Genomic DNA, 19,127 nt, shown 5'->3' on the forward strand with positions numbered 1-19,127 from the left:
AATTTCCCTCCTCTCTTTCCTCTCTCTCTCTCTCTCTCTCTTGAAGCCGGTGTTTTTGTAACAGGCAGATAGATGCTTATTAAAACATTCTGTCTATTAAAAATATATGATACATCATCGATCATTCCATGTGATGTGGCGCCACGCTGTTTATCAGACTCTCCACCTGGGAGGACGTGTGAAAAATCTGGCAAAGGGCTCTGACAGGCCCAGAGCCTCGTAATTTACTAGGCCGCCAAACAATAAATACATTTCGACTCTGAGAAATTAAACCACTGGCACCTCTTGGCCATGAGACCCATCCATAAACTTGGGCCCGTGCAGCAGAGGGCCGGTGGGTTCCTTCTCTGCCGTCACTCAAAACCCGCGACGAGGCGGACACTCTGAAAAATAATAATTGCTTCATCTTCTCCTCATGTCTGAAGTTGTACGGATGAATAATAATGTCAAGACACGGTGGAGAGGGAGGAAGGGGTATCACACCTATAAATTATTCCGCCATTGCTTCTTTATGGATCAGCTTCGGCCTTAGCGGGGCTGGGCATATCTTTGGCCTGAGGGTCACGCACTCTGGTTGCTTCTGAGGGATCTGAGTTGATGTGGCTTCCTGTGGTGGAAGCAGGTAGGAAGTTTCCCACTCAAAGCCCTCAAAACTAGCTGCAGAGCCAGAGATGACCCCCTCTCTCTGTCTTACTGGAGATCTCCCAGAATTATAACTGATCTCGTAAGAACATAAGAGAAACCATGTTGGATAGGCCAATGGCCCATCCAGTCCAACACCTTGTGTCACACAGTGGCCAAAAAACCCAGGTGCCATCAGGAGGTCCACCAGCAGGGCCAGAGTTTCAGAAGCTGTTGCTCCCAAGCACCAAGAATACAGAGCATCACTGCCCCAGACAGAGTATTCCATCTATTCCTTGTAGCTAATAGCCACTCATGGACACTCCATGTATTTACCCCATCCGCTCTTGCAGCTGTCTATGCTTGTAGCCACACCATTTCCTGCAGTAGTGAATTTCACATGTTAATTACTCTTTGAGTGAAGACTTCCTTTTATCTGGAAGAAGGAGGAGGAGGAGAAGAAGATGATGATGATATTGGATTTATATTCCACCCTATACTCTGAATTTCAGAGACTCAGAGCAGTCACAATCTCCTGTACCTCCCCGCCCCCACAACAGACACGCTGTAAGGTGGGTGGGGCTGAGAGAGCTCTTGCAGCAGATACCCTTTCAAGGACAACTCCTACGAGAGCTATAGCTGACCCAAGGCCATTCCAGCAAGTGCAAGTGGAGGAGTGGGGAATCAAACCCAGTTCTCCCAGATAAGAGTCTGCACACTTAACCACTGCACCAGACTGGCTCTCTTAACCACTACACCAAACTAAGCCTACTGTTCGTTCATTTCATTGAGTGCACAAGAGTTCCTGTATTGTGGGAAAGGGAGAAAAGTACTTCTTTCTCTACCTTATCTATCCCACACATAAGTTTGTAAATCTCTAGCATGTCACCCCTCAGTCGTCATTTTTCCAAGATAAAGAGACCATACCTCCTGAACCTTTCTTCATAGTGAAGATGTTCCATCCCCGTAACCTTTTCTGCACCTTCTCCAATGGGATAATACCTTTTTTGAGGTGCTGTGGCTTCAGGTCATTTGGCTACCTGGCAGGATACATGACCGAACATCCAGTGGTAGTGCTGTGGATCAGGGCTAGTCACTGCCTCAGGCGAAGATGAGGCAACAGCTGAGAGGCAGGGCAGTCAGCAAGCTGGTTGGACACAGATCCTCCCTCCAGAGGGAGAAGGGATTGTGGCCAACAGAGGTGCTGAGAGTCTGGCTGGCTGGAAGGAGCTGCTGTATTGTACCTTCTGCCTTTCTCTCAGCAGAGAAGGAAGGAAGAGAAGGAGGAGATTTATGACAGACCTTTTCAGCTCAGTCAAGGATACTTGAACCCACAAAACTGCCTTATGCTTAGTCAGCCCATTGGTCCATCAAGATCAGTATTGTCTGACAATGGATCTCTAAGGCCTCAGGTAGATGTGTTACCACATCACCTGATCTTTATAACGAGGGATGGCCAGGGCTTTTTTTTTAGGGGGGGGAGGGGGGAAGCCCTGCAGGAGCTCATTTGGATATTAAGCCATACACCCCGATGTCACCATTGTTTTGCACGTGGCTTTTTGTAGGAAAAGTCCAGCAGGAACTCATTTGCATATTAGGCCACACACCCCTGAAATCAAGCCAGCCGGAACTGCGTTTCTGTGTGTTCCTGCTTTTAAAAAATCCCTTGGGATGCCGGAGACTAAGGGTGTTTTTACACTGACAGTTTGTGACTCTATCACCGCATTGGAAACTCACCTTTTACATTACCTAACGTTCTCACAACTGTTTTGCATCGTTGCTGCCCGAAGCATCTACATTTGTTTTGGCGAGATGCGTTTTGGGGCTGCTGCTGCGATGTTTTTCTCAACACTAGTTTTGATCTGGTCTCTTCTCTACAGGCGTTTCAAACTTGTATTGTAGAAGTTTTCATGCGTTTTAAAAGACTCCTCCAAAAGCCACCACAAAGTGCAGTAATTTGCATGAGAACTGACAGCACTTGAAATTTTTACATATCATTGCTTGCCTCATCTAGTAATTTAAATTTGTATTGTTTTTGCAGTGTTGACACGATTTCCAAGCAATCGTATACATTAACTAAGCACTGGTATTCTGCCTGCCCTCTGATCAGAGACCCCCCCCCCCAAAAAAAATTGAAATGCTTAAATGTAGGGTTGCCAATCCCCAGGTGTGGGCAGGGGATCCCCTGGTTTGGAGACCTTCCCCCCGCTTCAGGGTCATCAGAAAGCGGGGGGAGGGGAGGGAAATGTCTGCTGGGAACTCTTATTATTCCCTATGGAGATTTATTCCCTTAGAAAATCATGGAGAATTGATGCAAGGGTATCTGGGGCTCTGGGAGGGAGCTGTCTTTTGGGGTAGAGGCACTAAATTTTCAGTATAGCATCTAGTGCCTCTCCCCAAAATACCCCCCAGGTTTCAAAAAGTTTGGACCAGGGGGTCCAATTCTATGAGCCCCAAAAGAAGGTGCCCCTATCCATTATTTCCTATGGAAGGAAGGAATTGAAAATGTGTACTGTCCCTTTAAATGTGATGGCCAGAACTCCCTTTGGAGTTCAATTATGCTTGTCACAGCTTTGATCTTGGCTCCACCCCTAATGTCTCCTGGCTCCACCATCAAAGTCCCCAGATATTTCTTGAATTGGACTTGGCAACCCTATTTGGAGGAAATGGTAGCTTTGTACATGGCATTATACCTCAGTGTGGTCCCTCCCCTCCTCAAACTCTGCCCTCCTCAGGCTCTACCCACAAAATCTCCAGGTATTTCCCAAATTGATACTGCTGGCAACCCTATATCTGGAGGAGGCCCACACAGTTTCACTGCCCAAAGTGAACAGGTGGGTTACGGCTGTAGGCTTCCCAACCCTCCCACCCTGGCAGGAGACCCCAGGATTTCCACCCTCTTCCCCCGCTCCCCAAAAAAACGGAAGCAGGGGGAGGGGGAAAATGGCGCCGGGGAGCATGGCGAGCCGCCGGATCCTGGAGCGGGCGAGGCCGCCGCACCGCTGCCGCCCCCTCCCCGCCCACCGCAGCTGCTTCTCCGAGATGGGCCCAGGCTGAGCCCATCTCGGAGGAGCAGCCAAGAGGCGGCAGCAGCGCAGGGGAGGGCAAGGCAGGCCAGGAGCATGGCAAGCCGCGAATCCGAGCCCTTCTAGGACCCGGACTCGCGGCTCGCCATGCCCCCAGCCTGCCTCCACCCCCCCCCCTCCGATTCCACCCCAGAGGCGGAGCGGGCGAGGCTGCCGCGCTGCTGCCGCCTCTTCTCCGCTCGCCGTGGCTGCTCCTCCGAGATGGGCTCAGGCTGAGCCCATCTCAGAGGAGCAGCCATGGCGAGCGGAGAAGAGGCGTCAGCTGCGCAGCAGCGTCACCTGCTCCGAAACGGGGCGGCTCGCCATTTCCCCCCCCCCCAGCTCCACCCCAGTGTCTCCTGGCTCCACCCCCAAAGTCCCCAGATATTTCTGGGGTTGGACTTGGCAACCCTATACGGCTGCCAGGCCTGTGGTGGAAAATACCTGAAGACTTTAGGTGGATCCAGAAGAGGCTGGGGTTTGGGGAGCGGATGGGATGGGCCTCAACATGGTACAGTGCCACAGAGTCTACCCTTCAAAGCAGCCATTTTCTCCAGGGGGCTATATGTAACAACCACTGGAAGCAATGAAGCTCTCATGTAAAACATGTATAAATGTGTTCTTTTAGTGCAAACTAAAATAAAACAGAACTTAGGAACACTTAAATACTTAATACTTGAAATTTCCCCCCACAGAGTCTCACACAGTCAGAAACAAGCAGGCCCCAGATTCAGTGGGAGCTCACAGGAGCGCATCTCCTGAAACTTTCTGAGAGTTCCACCCTCCTCTTTCTTAGAGTTCCACCTCCTTGTCCATTGAATAGTAGGTGCAGCTGCATAACAATCCCTGGATGAGCTCCACCACCTATTTCTCTACAAAATGACCGCTGGAAACAAGCTTCTACAAAATAGACATAGTAAAGATGAGGGTGGAGTCTTTGAGTTTGTTAGTGTTCCACTTGTGAACGTATGGAGAGAATAAGTGTTAACCGGTTTTAGGAGCTATGCTCCTATCCAAATGACAATGACCAGGCTGGAGACCTTCTTGTTCAGAGAAAACAGCTTTATTTTCGTATCTGCAGATAACGGAGAGAGGGGCAGGCCAAACAAAATGCCCTCTCTACCTGGTTTGGCAAAGCCCCTTGCCTTTTATAAGATTCCCGACATCATTTTTCCCTGTCTTGCTCTGTGGCAGTTTGCCATTGGTCCAGAGCTCACAATCTAAGCTAAGCCGGCCGTTGGTCAAGGGCCTTAGCCATATAAGGTAAGTCTTAAAAGTTACAACATGTTCTTCCCAGCAACAACTTTCCCTCCTTTACCCAGCAACAGAATTTATGCGCATGCCCCTTTAACTTAGCACCTAATTCTAGAACTTTTACCTCAGCAATTTACACTACCATATTCTTCATGCTAAATGTAACAGTTTGGCCTACTCAGGTTATGAGAGACTTTGCCAGAGAAAAAAAAGAAAATGTTACTTGATGCTGACTAGGGAGACAAGGCATAAAGAGCAGAAAACAGAAAGAGAAGCCTAAACTAGAGGATTGCTGAGAAACTGCAGTAGGGAATGGCATAACCACATCAGAAAGCTAGCACACAGAAGTTTAACTGCCAAAAGTTGGGGAAAGGTGGGGGCCTCCTGACTTTTATACCTTCTTCTCCTTACATTGAATGAATGAACATTATCCATTTATTCTAACATAAGGAACTGCTTTTGAAAGGAATCCCCACGGTTCCTCAATTTTTTACAACATGGATCTGCAGATGAGAATATGCGTTGATCCATGTTGTAAAGAATTGAGCTGTGGCTCCATGTAATGTTGGGAGAAAGAGGCTGAAGAAATATTGATAAACGAAACCGTGAAGATTCCTTTCAAAAGCTTCCTTTTTCTCTCCTTTCCTTACGCCCACTTCAGGGTCATCAGAAAGCGGGGGAGGGGGAGGAAATGTCTGCTGGGCACTAGATCAATTCCCATAGGGTATAATGGAGAATTGATCTATGGGTATCTGGGGCTCCATAAGGGCTGTTTTTTGATGTAAATGCGCCAAACTTTCAGTGTGACATCCAGCACCTCTCCTCAAAACACTCCCCAAGTTTCAAAAAGATTGGGCAAGGAGGTCCAATTCTGTGAGCCCCCTAAGAAGGTGCCCCATCCTCCATTATTTCCTCTAAAAAGGAAGGCATTTAAAAAGAGCACAGTCCCTTTAAATGTGGTAGCCAGAACTCCTTTTGGAGTTCAATTATGCTTGTCATACCCTTGCTCCTGACTCCATCCCCAGAGTCTCCTAGCTCCACCCCCAAAGTCCCCAAATATTTCTTGAGTCGGACTTTGGCAACCCTACAGAGACCACATGCCAAATGGTTCCTATGCCATCCACCAGCCTTGCAGCCATCTGCCCCTCTCCAGTTCATCTCAGACTATAAAAACTTGAACCCAATTACCCAGAAACCCATTCTGTGCATGAAGGTGGTGTGTGTGTGTGTGTGTGTGTGTGTGTGTGTGTGTGTGTGTGTGGTTTGGCTGAGATAGGAAAGGAAAGGTCCCCTGTGCAAGCACCAGTCGTTTCCGACTCTGGGGTGACGTTGCTTTCACAATGTTTTCACAGCAGACTTTTTATGGGGTGGTTTGCCATTGCCTTCCCCAGTCATGTACACTTTTCCCCCAGCAAGCTGGGGACTCATTTTACCAACCTTGGAAGGATGGAAGGCTGAGTCAACCTCAAGCTGGCTACCTGAAAACCCACTGGGGATTGAACTCAGGTTGGGAGCAGAGCTTAGGACTGCAGTGCTGCAGCTTTAACATATGAACATATGAAGCTACCTTCTACTGAATCAAACCCTCGGTCCATCAAAGTCAGTATTGTCTACTCAGACTGGCAGCGGCTCTCCAGGGTCTCAAGCTGAGGTTTCCCACACTTATTTGCCTGGATCCATTTTAGTTGGAGATGCCGGGGATGGAACCTGGGACCTTCTGATTACCAAAGTGAACACTCTGCGCCATGGGGCTCTTTTGGCTGAGATAGCACTTCAGCATAAGAGGATGGTGGTCATTAAGGCTAATGGCTAGTTGAATCAATCCTAGTCAGCCGATGGAAATGTCAGGGCACGGCCACCACAGCTAAACGTGGGTGGCGTTCCACCTATTAATGCAGCATACAAACAAATGGCCACGTCACGCCAACCTCCCATAATCATTCCAAAGTGATTTAAAAGAGCTGAGCATTTCTGGGCAGAGGGTGGTGCTTTCTGCATGGGAAAAAGAGTGAGGCTTATAACGGTATGGCTAGTGCATCCCTTCCAAGCCCTATATATTCACTGGGTCTATTTGCAGAGCTGACTTTATTTAAAAAACAAACAAACTATCAGCGGTGTGGAGCCAGTACAGTAGCAAGGGAGCAAGCTATCCTGCCTCACGTTCCATGACTGCATCTCACGCACAGTGTGTTGAAACACAGAAGGTTAGCCAATTCCTCTGCCCTTTGAAAGCTGGTCTCTCTGAGATACAGCTGATCTGGGGATGGAGGGTCTTGCTGGCTTCTTTGGGCTGGGGAATATCTCAGGCTAAAAAGTTCGTTTGGATAGAAAGCCTACAATGTTTACAGTTCAGGTTCATGGAATCATAGAATCCTAGAGTTGGGATCCTAGAGAATCCAAGAGTTGGAAGGGTCCTCCAGGGTCATCTAGTCCAACCCCTTGCACAATGCAGGAAATTCACAAATACCCCCACACACACCCCTGCTCCTAGAAGATGGCAAAAATACCTCCCTGGCCTATCCTATCTCTGGAAAAACAAAGAAGGGAAAGAAACTTAACCCAAAAACTGGAGTAAGAAACCTGAAAGGTTAATGTGCAATTAAAGGGCCGAACATTAAAAACGAAGTGTAAAAAAATCATAAATCAACATACATGTATTTATTGTAGAAAGCTAAAAACATTTAAGGGCCCATCATAAGCATCTATCCTATATGTACAATCATAAAACCACTCAACTTGACCTGACGCGTTTTGACCTAGACTGGTCTTCTTCAGAGGTCAGAAAAGTAAATACACATATTGGCTCATAATACAGAATATAATAAAACAAAAGAACAATGCTGGACCACAAGTAGGCTTCCCAATCCCCAGGTCCCAGCGGGGGATCCCCCGTTTTGACAGGCTTCTCCCCACCCCCCAGTCATCCTGTAGTTTTACAGCTCCTGCAGGTTTAGAAACCTGCGAACAGTTTTTAAAATGTGTGCCTTTAAGGCTGAGCAGGAAGCAGGAAGGGCTTCATGGGAAAAGATCAGTAACAGTTTCCTCAGAGAACGGCCCCTCCCTTTCTTTTGCTTTCGTTTTCAGAGCAAGTAAAGTTCTGCAGGAACAAGACCCAGTAAGTATTTGTGTGCGTGAGAGAGGGAGGAGGCAGGGGATTCCCTGGTTTGGAGGCCCTTCCCCCGCTTTAGAAAGTGTGAGGGGGGGAGGAAAATGTCTACTGGGCACTCTATTATTCCCTATGGAGAACGATTCCCATAGGGAATAGATCCACGGGTATTGGGGGCTCTGGGGGGCCATTTTTTGAGGTAGAGGCACCAAATTTTTCGTATAGCATCTCGTGCCTCTTCCCAAAATACCCCCCAAGTTTCAAAACAACTGGACCAGGAGGTCCAATTCTATGAGCCCCAAAATATGGTGCCCCTATCTTTCATTATTCCCTATGGAAGAAAGGCATTTGAAAAGGTGTGCTGCCCCTTTAAATGTGATGGCCAGAACGCCCTTGGAGTTCAATTATGCTTGTCACACCCTTGTTCCTGGCTCCACCCCCAAAGACTCCTGGCTCCGCCCCCAAAGTCCCCAAATATTTCTTGAATTGGACTTGGCAACCCTAACCACAAGAAAATTTAATAAAGTGCCAAAGGCTTAGAGGTATTCATGAGACCTCTTATTCTACAGCCTTATGTCTTAATCAAGGGCACACATTTTGCATCCAGTGTCTTATTGTATGCCACATGGTCCAGAATTGATCAAGATAGGTGTAAGGTCAGAGCCTATGTGCCAAGAGATGTGTTATTAAATTCCCCTTGTTTCCTTCCTCACTTTCTGGAAAAGGAAGTTGTCAGCAAGACAAGTCAGGAATCTATTTGACTTTTCATTTTTAGCAGAGTTGGACTTCCAACAGATGTCCGGGTAATTGAAATCTCCCATGATCACTGTTTCCCTTCTCTTGGAGAACTTTGCAATGTGTTGCAGGAGTATCTCATCCAAGTCCTCTGCCTGGTTTGGTGGTCTATAACAGACCCCCACAATATCACCGTTTTTTCTTACTCCTTTTATTTTTACCTAGAGACTCTCAACTGAGTTGCCATGTTCAGATTCACATATTTCCTCACAAGTATATACCTCCTTCACATATACTGCTACGCCTCCTCCCTTTCTCATTTGCCTGTCCCTTTTAAATAAGTTGTACCCCTGAATCCTAATACTCCAGTTGTGAGTGTCATCCCACCAAGTTTCAGTAAGGCCTATTATGTCATAGTCTCCTTCCTTTATTAGTTCTTCCAGTTCCTCCTGTTTGTTTCCCATACTCTGTGCATTAGTGTAGAGACATCAGAATCCACGTTTTATGCATCCCAAGGGTTTAGTTTTCGTACAAACCTGCAAGTTCACATTACCTAGCGTATGTGCCACTCTCTGAAAATCTTTAATGCTCTTATCCCCAGTTTCTGGCATCATATGAGGCTTTGAATTGTTGTCTCGCTCCCCCATACAATTTCGTTTAAAGCCCTCCTTATTAGGTTAGCAAGGCTGTTTCCAACTCCCTTCAGAGTTCAGTCGTGCTTATCACACCTTTGCTCCCAGCTCCACCCCCAAATACTCCTGGCTCCACCCCCAAAGTCCCCAGATATCTCTTGAGTTGGACTTGGCAACCCTAGGCCCAGAGTATTTCATACACTACTGAGAGTGAAGATTTCTAGCTTAGGGACTCTTCCTAAATATAAATATGATATTAATTGATTGATTGATTGATATTTCATACGCTGAAGCTGTCTGTTCACAGTTGGGCTTTGTGCGTCCCTCTTTCCTCAGGTTACCAACTCTGGATCGGGAAGATCCAGGAGATTTGGGAGTTAAGCCTGGGGAAGAAGAAGAAGAATTGCAGATTTATACCCCTCCCTTCTCTCTCAGAGTCTCAGAGACTCAGAGCGGCTTACAATCTCCTATATCTTCTTCCCCCACAACAGACACCCTGTGAGGTGGGTGGGGCTGAGAGGGCTCTCACAGCAGCTGCCCTTTCAAGGACAACCTCTGCCAGAGCTATGGCTGACCCAAGGCCATGCATGCTAGCAGGTGCAAGTGGAGGAGTGGGGAATCAAACCCGGTTCTCCCAGATAAGAATCCGCACACTTAACCTCTACACCAAACTGGGAGGACAGGTTTGGGGGAGGGAGGGATGACATCACCCTGGACTTGAGTAGTGAATGATCTTGCAAAAGCATCATAGCCTTTGAGGAGATTTCCATCTCCTATGGGATAAGATATGTTAGGGGCCACAACCTTTGTGTTTTTGGGGGCCAACTTTGGAATGTGGTGGGCACAGAAACGGCTGCCACAGAAACAATCGCTGCAGCTTAACTTTAGTCCCACGGTGAAGTTCCTGGTGCTGTGGTGGCTGTCAAGACAACTTTTTTTTAAAAAGGCATCGCCAATCAAATTTCCAATAGCCAATCAGAAGCCCTGCAGGGCAAAAGCTTTCCCTGGCCCCACCCATTTCCTTAAAACCCTCCGTGGGCACCAAAAAAAGCTGTCCACAGATGCCGTGACACCCATGGGCAATGTGTTGGAGACCCCCGATCTAGGTGTTATCATACCAGAAGAAGCCACTTTGAATAATTCTGCTGAATGCAAATTCAGTCAATGCAATACTAGAGAAGAAAACTCGTCACTTTTGCCGCCGCCGCCGCCACCATCACATCTTAGGCTCTGAAACGAACTGTGTGTGTAGTGTTTTCTGTCTGACTTGGCATGCGTTTTCAGACAAAGACATGCTAAACATCCTCCAGTTTGTTTCACCTCCTTAGATGTGAAGGAAGGAAGGCTCTTGTCTGTAGCTCTGTAAAGCTGAGTATTACACCGATACCTGCTTCAACCGAATCACCATTTCAACTCCTGAAATCTGCAAGAGCATTCTGGGACTTGATAAACTTGCTCTGGGAATTGCTCTGGGAATTCGGCCACTGTCTCTGCGAGAGGGAAGCACCAAACCCAAGGGTACTTTCACTGTAAACTGATTACAGTGTGGTTCCAAACAGAGGAAGAGGAGAGGAGGGTCAGTTTTTATACTTTGTTTTTCTCTACCCTAAGGAGCCTACAATCGCCTTCCCTTCCTCTCCCCACAACAGGCATCTTGTGAGGTAGGTGTGGCCGAGAGAGTTCCGAGGGAACTGGGACTGGCCCAAGAACACCCAGCTGGCTTCACGTGGAGGAGGAGTGGGGAATCAAATCCAGTTCTCCAGATCAGAGTCCACTGCTCTTTTATCAAACCAACCTCGTGTTAGTTCTATTGTGATTTACGTGCATCTTATCTGGATCCTATATTGCAATCCCCGGAGGGTAAATCTGATGAAAGCAAGACAGTAAGTTTACTAGCCTCAAATAAGGCAAACGTCTCTTACTGTGCTTATAAGAGGAAAAGTCTGTTTAGAATGTTTAATTAACCACTTTTTTCCTGCTTCCTTGATTTGATACTGTTGTTGTTGTACCAATAAAGATTCTGTGACTGTGAGTTCACTGCTCTTAACCGCTACACCATGCTGGCTCTCCCACTCACCAGAAAACTTCTCAGTACAGAACGGCAGATCCACGATGTGCCCCTTCTCCTGTGTAAATCCCAGTACAGCCAGGGACAATCCCATAGTGGCCATGAAATCCTGAACTTAGCCAGACAAAACAGTGAAAGTGGAAGTGACCCCTTGAGGTTTTCAAGGCAAGAGACGTTCACAGGTGGTTTGCCATCGCCAGTCTCTGCATCATGACCCTGGACTTCCTTGGTGGTCTCCCAACCCAATACTGATGAGGGTTGACCCTGCTTAGCTTCTGAGAGCCTAGCCTGGGCTACCCGCATCAGGGCCTGACAAGATTACATTTTTTTTATTTTCAACAAAATTGATACCATAAGAACATAAGAGAAGCCATGTTGGATCAGGCCAATGGCCCATCCAGTCCAACACTCTGTATATCACACAGTGGCCAAAAAACCCAGGTGCCATCAGAAGGTCCATCAGTGGGGCCAGGACACTAGAAGCCCTCCCACTGCTGCCCTCCTAAGCACCAAGAATACAGAGCATCATTTGCCCCAGACAGAGAGTTCCATCAATGTACTGTGGCTAATAGCCATTGATGGACCTCTAAAGAACATAAGAGAAGCCATGTTGGATCAGGCCAATGGCCCATCCAGTTCACCACTCTAAGTCACACAGGGGCCAGAAAACCAGGCGCCATCAGGAGGTCCATCAGTGGGGATAGGACACTAGAAGCCCTCCTACTGTTGCCCCTCCCATGCACCAAGAATACAGAGCATTACTGCCCCAGACAGAGAGTTCCATCTATACCTTGTGGCTGATAGGCACTGATGGACCTTTGCTCTTAAGAACATAAGAGAAGCCATGTTGGGTCAGGCCAATAGCCCATCCAGTCCAACACTCTGTGTCACACAGTGGCCAAAAAACCCAGGTGCCATCAGGAGGTCCATCAGTGGGTCCAGGACACTAGAAGCCCTCCCACTGTGGCCCTCCCCCAGCACCAAGAATACAGAGCATCACTGCCCCAGACAGAGAGTTCCAACAATAGGCTGTGGCTAGTAGCCACTGATGGACCTCTGCTCCATCTGCTTATCCAATCCCCTCTTGAAGCTGTCTATGTTGTAGCCGCCACCTCCTGTGGCAGGAAATTTAATCTGTCTCTGAAAGTAAATCCAGATCTGGTTATTTCAGTCTTGCTCTGATCTGAGCATTAGTACCACCTTCAAACATTTCTAGAAGTGCTACATTTGGGGCACGTTGACAATAGGCACCGCGCAGATTGAATCGCCGGCGATTTGCACTGGCGTAGCATAGGCCTTGTGTGCCTTGAGTTTTGTGAGAATATAACCAAGCCCAAAATAAGACCAATGTGGATTAGAACAACCTAGATGGAAATTCCGCAGTGACCGAGCGACATCTGGTGGCAGTTCTGCTGAAAATGAAGGTAAAACTACTCAACTAGCTAGTATTGAAGCAACTCCAATCAAAAAACGTTTTCTAGCCGGCAGCCAGTATTGGAGCCTTAAATGTCACTACACTCAGTATTCTGCCAGGTTATACCTGTAACACAAGTAGTACAATGAAAGAGGTCACTCTATAAGACTTAACAACATAAACCCAACGGTTCCTATGACTGAAATTACTATAATAATGAACATACCGTCAGGTAGGCGATATAGAGTGTTGAAGGCTAAGACAAATAGATTCAAGGGCAGCTTCTATCCAAGTGCCGTGGTTATGCTAAATGCAGGGTTATGAATGGTTATTTGTTTTTAGATGCATTTAAATGGTCTATGTATATGTCCTTTTGGGGGGGGGTGTTGATGTGTTGGTATATTTGTGGAAGAGCACCTCATTTCGTTGCTCTCATTTTCTTTTTTGAGAACAATGACAATAAATTTATCTATCTATCTGTCTATACATTTAATACAAACAAGACAGGCAAAAAAATCCATCCATCAATACATAGGTAATTCAAACAAAGCATAGAACTCAGTCCAGTCTTTAAATGCTCAGTCATCATGCAAAATCCAGTTGAATCAATGTATGTAGAATCATAGAGTTTGAAGGGACCTCTAGGATCATCTAGTCCAACCCCTGCACAATGCAGGAAAATCACAAATCCCTCCCCCTAAATTCACAAGATCTTCATTGCTGTCAGATGGCCATCTAGCCTCTGTTTAAAAACCTCCAAGGAAGGAGAGCCCACCACCTCCCGAGGAAGACTGTTCCACTGAGGAATCGCTCTAACGGTCAGGAAGTTCTTCCTAATGTTGAGCCGGAAACTCTTTTGATTTAATTTCAACTCATTGCTTCCTGTCCTACCTTCCGGTGCCACAGAAAACAATTTCACACCATCCTCTATATAACAAACCTTCCAAGTACTTGAAGATGGTGATCATATCACCTCTCATCCACCTCCTCTCCAGGCTAGATATCCCCAGCTCCTTCAACCTTTCCTCATAGGACTTGGTCTCCAGACCCCTCACCATCATACTCCAATTTCATGAAATGGCATGATAAATTATATGCGTGTGACAGGACAGCCAGTATTCCACTTCCTGTTTCACTCATTTCCTCAGGCACGGGATTATAATAATATTTCATAACATCAATAAGAAGACTGCCAATATATAACCCCACCCTTCTCTCTGAATCAGAGATTCAGAGCAGCTTACGATCTCCTATATCTTCTCTCCCCACAACAGACAACCTGTGAGGTGGGTGGGGCTGAGAGGGCACTCACAGCAGCTGCCCTTTCAAGGACAACTCCTGTGATAGCTATGATTAACTCAAGGCCATTCCAGCAGGTCCAAGTGGAGGAGTGGGGAATCAAACCCAGTTCTCCCAGATAAGAGGCCGCACACTTAACCACTACACCAAACTGGGTCTCAATTTATACATGTTTTCAATACATAAGCTTATGAAGGACAACAAGTCTCCATACTTCCTCTCTCACAGGCAACTGCTCAGATGGCTCAAGGCCCATGCCTGTAACACAGCAGCATTTTCCTGGCTCTGCCCATAATCTGCCCTTATCTGGATGGCCCCAGGCTAGCCCAAACTTGTCAGATCTCAGAAGCTAAGCAGGGTCAATCCTAGGCAGTATTTGGATGCGAGACCACCAAGGAAGTCCAGGATTTCTTGGACACTCAAATTGCTGAACAGTCGGGTTTGAATGGGGAAGTACTTCTTCACCCAAAGGGCGATTAACACATGGAATTCCCTGCCACAGGAGTCGGTGGCAGTTACAAGCATAAACAGCTTCAAAAGAGGATTGGATAAACATATGAAGCAGAGGTCCATCAGTGGCTATTAGCCACAGGGTATTGATGGAATTCTTTGTCTGGGGCAAGTGATGCTCTGTATTCTTGGTGCTGGGGGGGGGGGTAATAGTGGGAAGGCTTCTAGTGTCCTGGCTCTGCTGATGGACCTCTTGATGGCACCTGGGTTTTTTGGCCACTGTGTGACAGAGAGTGTTGGACTGGCTGGGCCATTGGCCTGATCCAACATGGCTTCTCTTATATGACACAGAGTGTTGGACTGGATGGGCCATTGGCCTGATCCAACATGGCTTCTCTTATGTTCTTCTGTGACACAGAGTGTTGGACTGGATGAGCCATTGGCCTGATCCAACATGGCTTCTCTTATGTTCTTCTCTGACACAGAGTGTTGGACTGGATGGGCCACTGGCCTGATCCAACATGGCTTCTCTTATGTTCTTCTCTGACACAGAGTGTTGGACTGGATGGGCCAGTGGCCTGATCCAACATGGCTTCTCTTATGTTCTTCTCTGACACAGAGTGTTGGACTGGATGGGCCACTGGCCTGATCCAACATGGCTTCTCTTATGTTCTTCTCTGACACAGAGTGTTGGACTGGATGGGCCACTGGCCTGATCCAACATGGCTTCTCTTATGTTCTTCTGTGACCCAGAGTGTTGGACTGGATGGACCAGTGGCCTGATCCAACATGGCTTCTCTTATGTTCTTCTGTGACACAGAGTGTTGGAATGGATGGGCCATTGGCCTGATCCAACATGGCTTCTCTTATGTTCTTCTGTGACACAGAGTGTTGGACTGGATGGGCCAGTGGCCTGATCCAACATGGCTTCTCTTATGTTCTTCTCTGACACAGAGTGTTGGACTGGATGGGCCACTGGCCTGATCCAACATGGCTTCTCTTATGTTCTTCTGTGACACAGAGTGTTGGACTGGATGGGGCACTGGCCTGATCCAACATGGCTTCTCTTATGTTCTTCTGTGACCCAGAGTGTTGGACTGGATGGGCCACTGGCCTGATCCAACATGGCTTCTCTTATGTTCTTCTGTGACACAGAGTGTTGGACTGGATGGGCTATTGGCCTGATCCAATATGGCTTCTCTTATGTTCTTCTGTGACACAGAGTGTTGGACTGGATGGGCCAGTGGCCTGATCCAACATGGCTTCTCTTATGTTCTTCTGTGACACAGAGTGTTAGACTGGATGGACCAGTGGCCTGATCCAACATGGCTTCTCTTATGTTCTTCTGTGACACAGAGTGTTGGACTGGATGGGCCACTGGCCTGATCCAACATGGCTTCTCTTATGTTCTTCTGTGACACAGAGTGTTGGACTGGATGGGCCACTGGCCTGATCCAACACGGCTTCTCTTATGTTCTTCTGTGACACAGAGTGTTGGACTGGATGGGCCACTGGCCTGATCCAACATGGCTTCTCTTATGTTCTTCTGTGACACAGAGTGTTGGACTGGATGGACCAGTGGCCTGATCCAACATGGCTTCTCTTATGTTCTTCTGTGACACAGAGTGTTGGACTGGATGGGCCACTGGCCTGATCCAACATGGCTTCTCTTATGTTCTTCTGTGACACAGAGTGTTGGACTGGATGGGCCACTGGCCTGATCCAACATGGCTTCTCTTATGTTCTTCTGTGACACAGAGTGTTGGACTGGATGGGCCACTGGCCTGATCCAACATGGCTTCTCTTATGTTCTTCTGTGACACAGAGTGTTGGACTGGATGGACCAGTGGCCTGATCCAACATGGCTTCTCTTATGTTCTTCTGTGACACAGAGTGTTGGACTGGATGGGCCACTGGCCTGATCCAACATGGCTTCTCTTATGTTCTTCTGTGACACAGAGTGTTGGACTGGATGGGCCAGTGGCCTGATCCAACATGGCTTCTCTTATGTTCTTCTGTGACACAGAGTGTTGGACTGGATGGGCCAGTGGCCTGATCCAACATGGCTTCTCTTATGTTCTTCTGTGACCCAGAGTGTTGGACTGGATGGACCAGTGGCCTGATCCAACATGGCTTCTCTTATGTTCTTCTGTGACCCAGAGTGTTGAACTGGATGGGCCAGTGGCCTGATCCAACATGGCTTCTCTTATGTTCTTCTGTGACACAGAGTGTTGGACTGGATAGGCCACTGGCCTGATCCAACATGGCTTCTCTTCTGTTCTTCTGTGACACAGAGTGTTGGACTGGATGGGCCAGTGGCCTGATCCAACATGGCTTCTCTTATGTTCTTCTGTGACACAGAGTGTTGGACTGGATGGGCCACTGGCCTGATCCAACATGGCTTCTCTTATGTTCTTCTGTGACACAGAGTGTTGGACTGGATGGGCCACTGGCCTGATCCAACATGGCTTCTCTTATGTTCTTCTGTGACACAGAGTGTTGGACTGGATGGACCAGTGGCCTGATCCAACATGGCTTCTCTTATGTTCTTCTGTGACCCAGAGTGCTGGACTGCATGGGCCAGTGGCCTGATCCAACATGGCTTCTCTTATGTTCTTCTGTGACACAGAGTGTTGAACTGGATAGGCCAGTGGCCTGATCCAACATGGCTTCTCTTATGTTCTTCTGTGACACAGAGTGTTGGACTGGATGGGCCATTGGCCTGATCCAACATGGCTTCTCTTATGTTCTTATGATTGCTAAGCAGAAGCAGGCAGTGGCAAACCACCTCTGTCCATCCCTTGCCTTGAAAACCCCATCAGGGGGTGCCATAATATGGTTCTGACTTAAAGGCACTTTCTACCACCATCGCCTATAATCTGCCTGATGCAGGCCCGGCTCTGCCAGTAGGCAAACTAGGTGGTTGCCTAGGGCACTGGCCTTCTGGGGATGTCAAATTGCACAACCCCCATGTGACTCAATGATGTTATCAGTGCGGGGCGGGGGGAGGGTGCCAGAAGTTTGCCTTGTTGAGGGTGCCAGTTTAGGGCCGGCTGTGGCCAGTTGCCACCTCTGTTCTTTACCTGGCCACCCAAATTTAACCTCGGTTGGCATGTTACCCAATTTTCCAAGTACAATCCTGGTTCCAGCAGTAACCAAGCATGTTTCTCTAGGTTCTGCCCTGACTAGTGCCACGGGTACCACCTGGTAGATGGGGGCACCACTTTTTAAATCAAGAGCATATTACCCCTTTCTGCAGAGACGTTGTATCTACCACAACATAAGACAGAGGCCTAGAAATTAGCTAAGCGACGCCATCATTCAGTAATTCAAGAGAGGGCTAAGTGCCAGGTCAACACATCGGACTGATCGCTTTGTTTGAAGAACGTCGGCCAAGTTCAAGCTTCACACCAGCTTTCCACACGACATAATTCAGCACCCGCTGGCTTTTAATTGGGAATATCTGCTTCAGCTTAGTGAAACTTTATATTCTGGTTCCATAGGTGGCTATTGTACACCATAGTAAGGCCGTTCCTGCAAATTCTGTACCCAAAAGGTGCTATTCCTCATACAGCCTGAGAGCCAGTTTGGTGTAGTAGTTAAGTGTGCTGACTCTTACCTGGGAGAACCGGGTTGGATTCCCCACTTCTCCACTTGCACCTGCTGAAATGGCCTTGGGTCAGCTATAGCTCTGGCAGAGGTTGTCCTCGAAAGGGCAGCTGCTGTGAGAGACTTCTCAGTCCCACCCACCTCACAGGGCGTCTGTTGTGGGGGGAGGAAGGTAAAGGAGATTGTGAGCCGCTCTGAGACTCTTCAGAGTGGAGGGCGGGATATAAATCCAATATCTTCATCTACCTTACAGGGTGTCTGTTGTGGGGGGGGGGAAAGTAAAGGAGATTGTGAGCCGCTCTGAGACTCTTCGGAGTGGAGGGCGGAATATAAATCCAATATCTTCATCTACCTCACAGGGTGTCTGTTGTGGGGGAGGAAGGGAAAGGAGATTGTGAGTCGCTCTGAGACTCTTCGGAGTGGAGGGCGGGATATAAATCCAATATCTTCATCTACCTCACAGGGTGTCTGTTGTGGGGGAGGAAGGGAAAGGAGATTGTGAGCCGCTCTGAGACTCTTCAGAGTGGAGGGCGGGATATAAATCCAATATCTTCATCTACCTTACAGGGTGTCTGTTGTGGGGGGGGGGGGAGTAAAGGAGATTGTGAGCCGCTCTGAGACTCTTCGGAGTGGAGGGCAGAATATAAATCCAATATCTTCATCTACCTCACAGGGTGTCTGTTGTGGGGGAGGAAGGGAAAGGAGATTGTGAGCCGCTCTGAGACTCTTCAGAGTGGAGGGCGGAATATAAATCCAATATCATCAGCATCATCATCATCTTATGTATGTTTAGGAGAAGGAAGCCCCATTAGGGTTTATTTATTTATTTCTTGAATTTACATCCCGCCCTCCCCAACGAAGCAGGCTCAGGGCG

The sequence above is a fragment of the Heteronotia binoei genome, chromosome 9, assembly GCF_032191835.1.
Source record: "Heteronotia binoei isolate CCM8104 ecotype False Entrance Well chromosome 9, APGP_CSIRO_Hbin_v1, whole genome shotgun sequence".
NCBI lineage: Eukaryota > Metazoa > Chordata > Lepidosauria > Squamata > Gekkonidae > Heteronotia > Heteronotia binoei.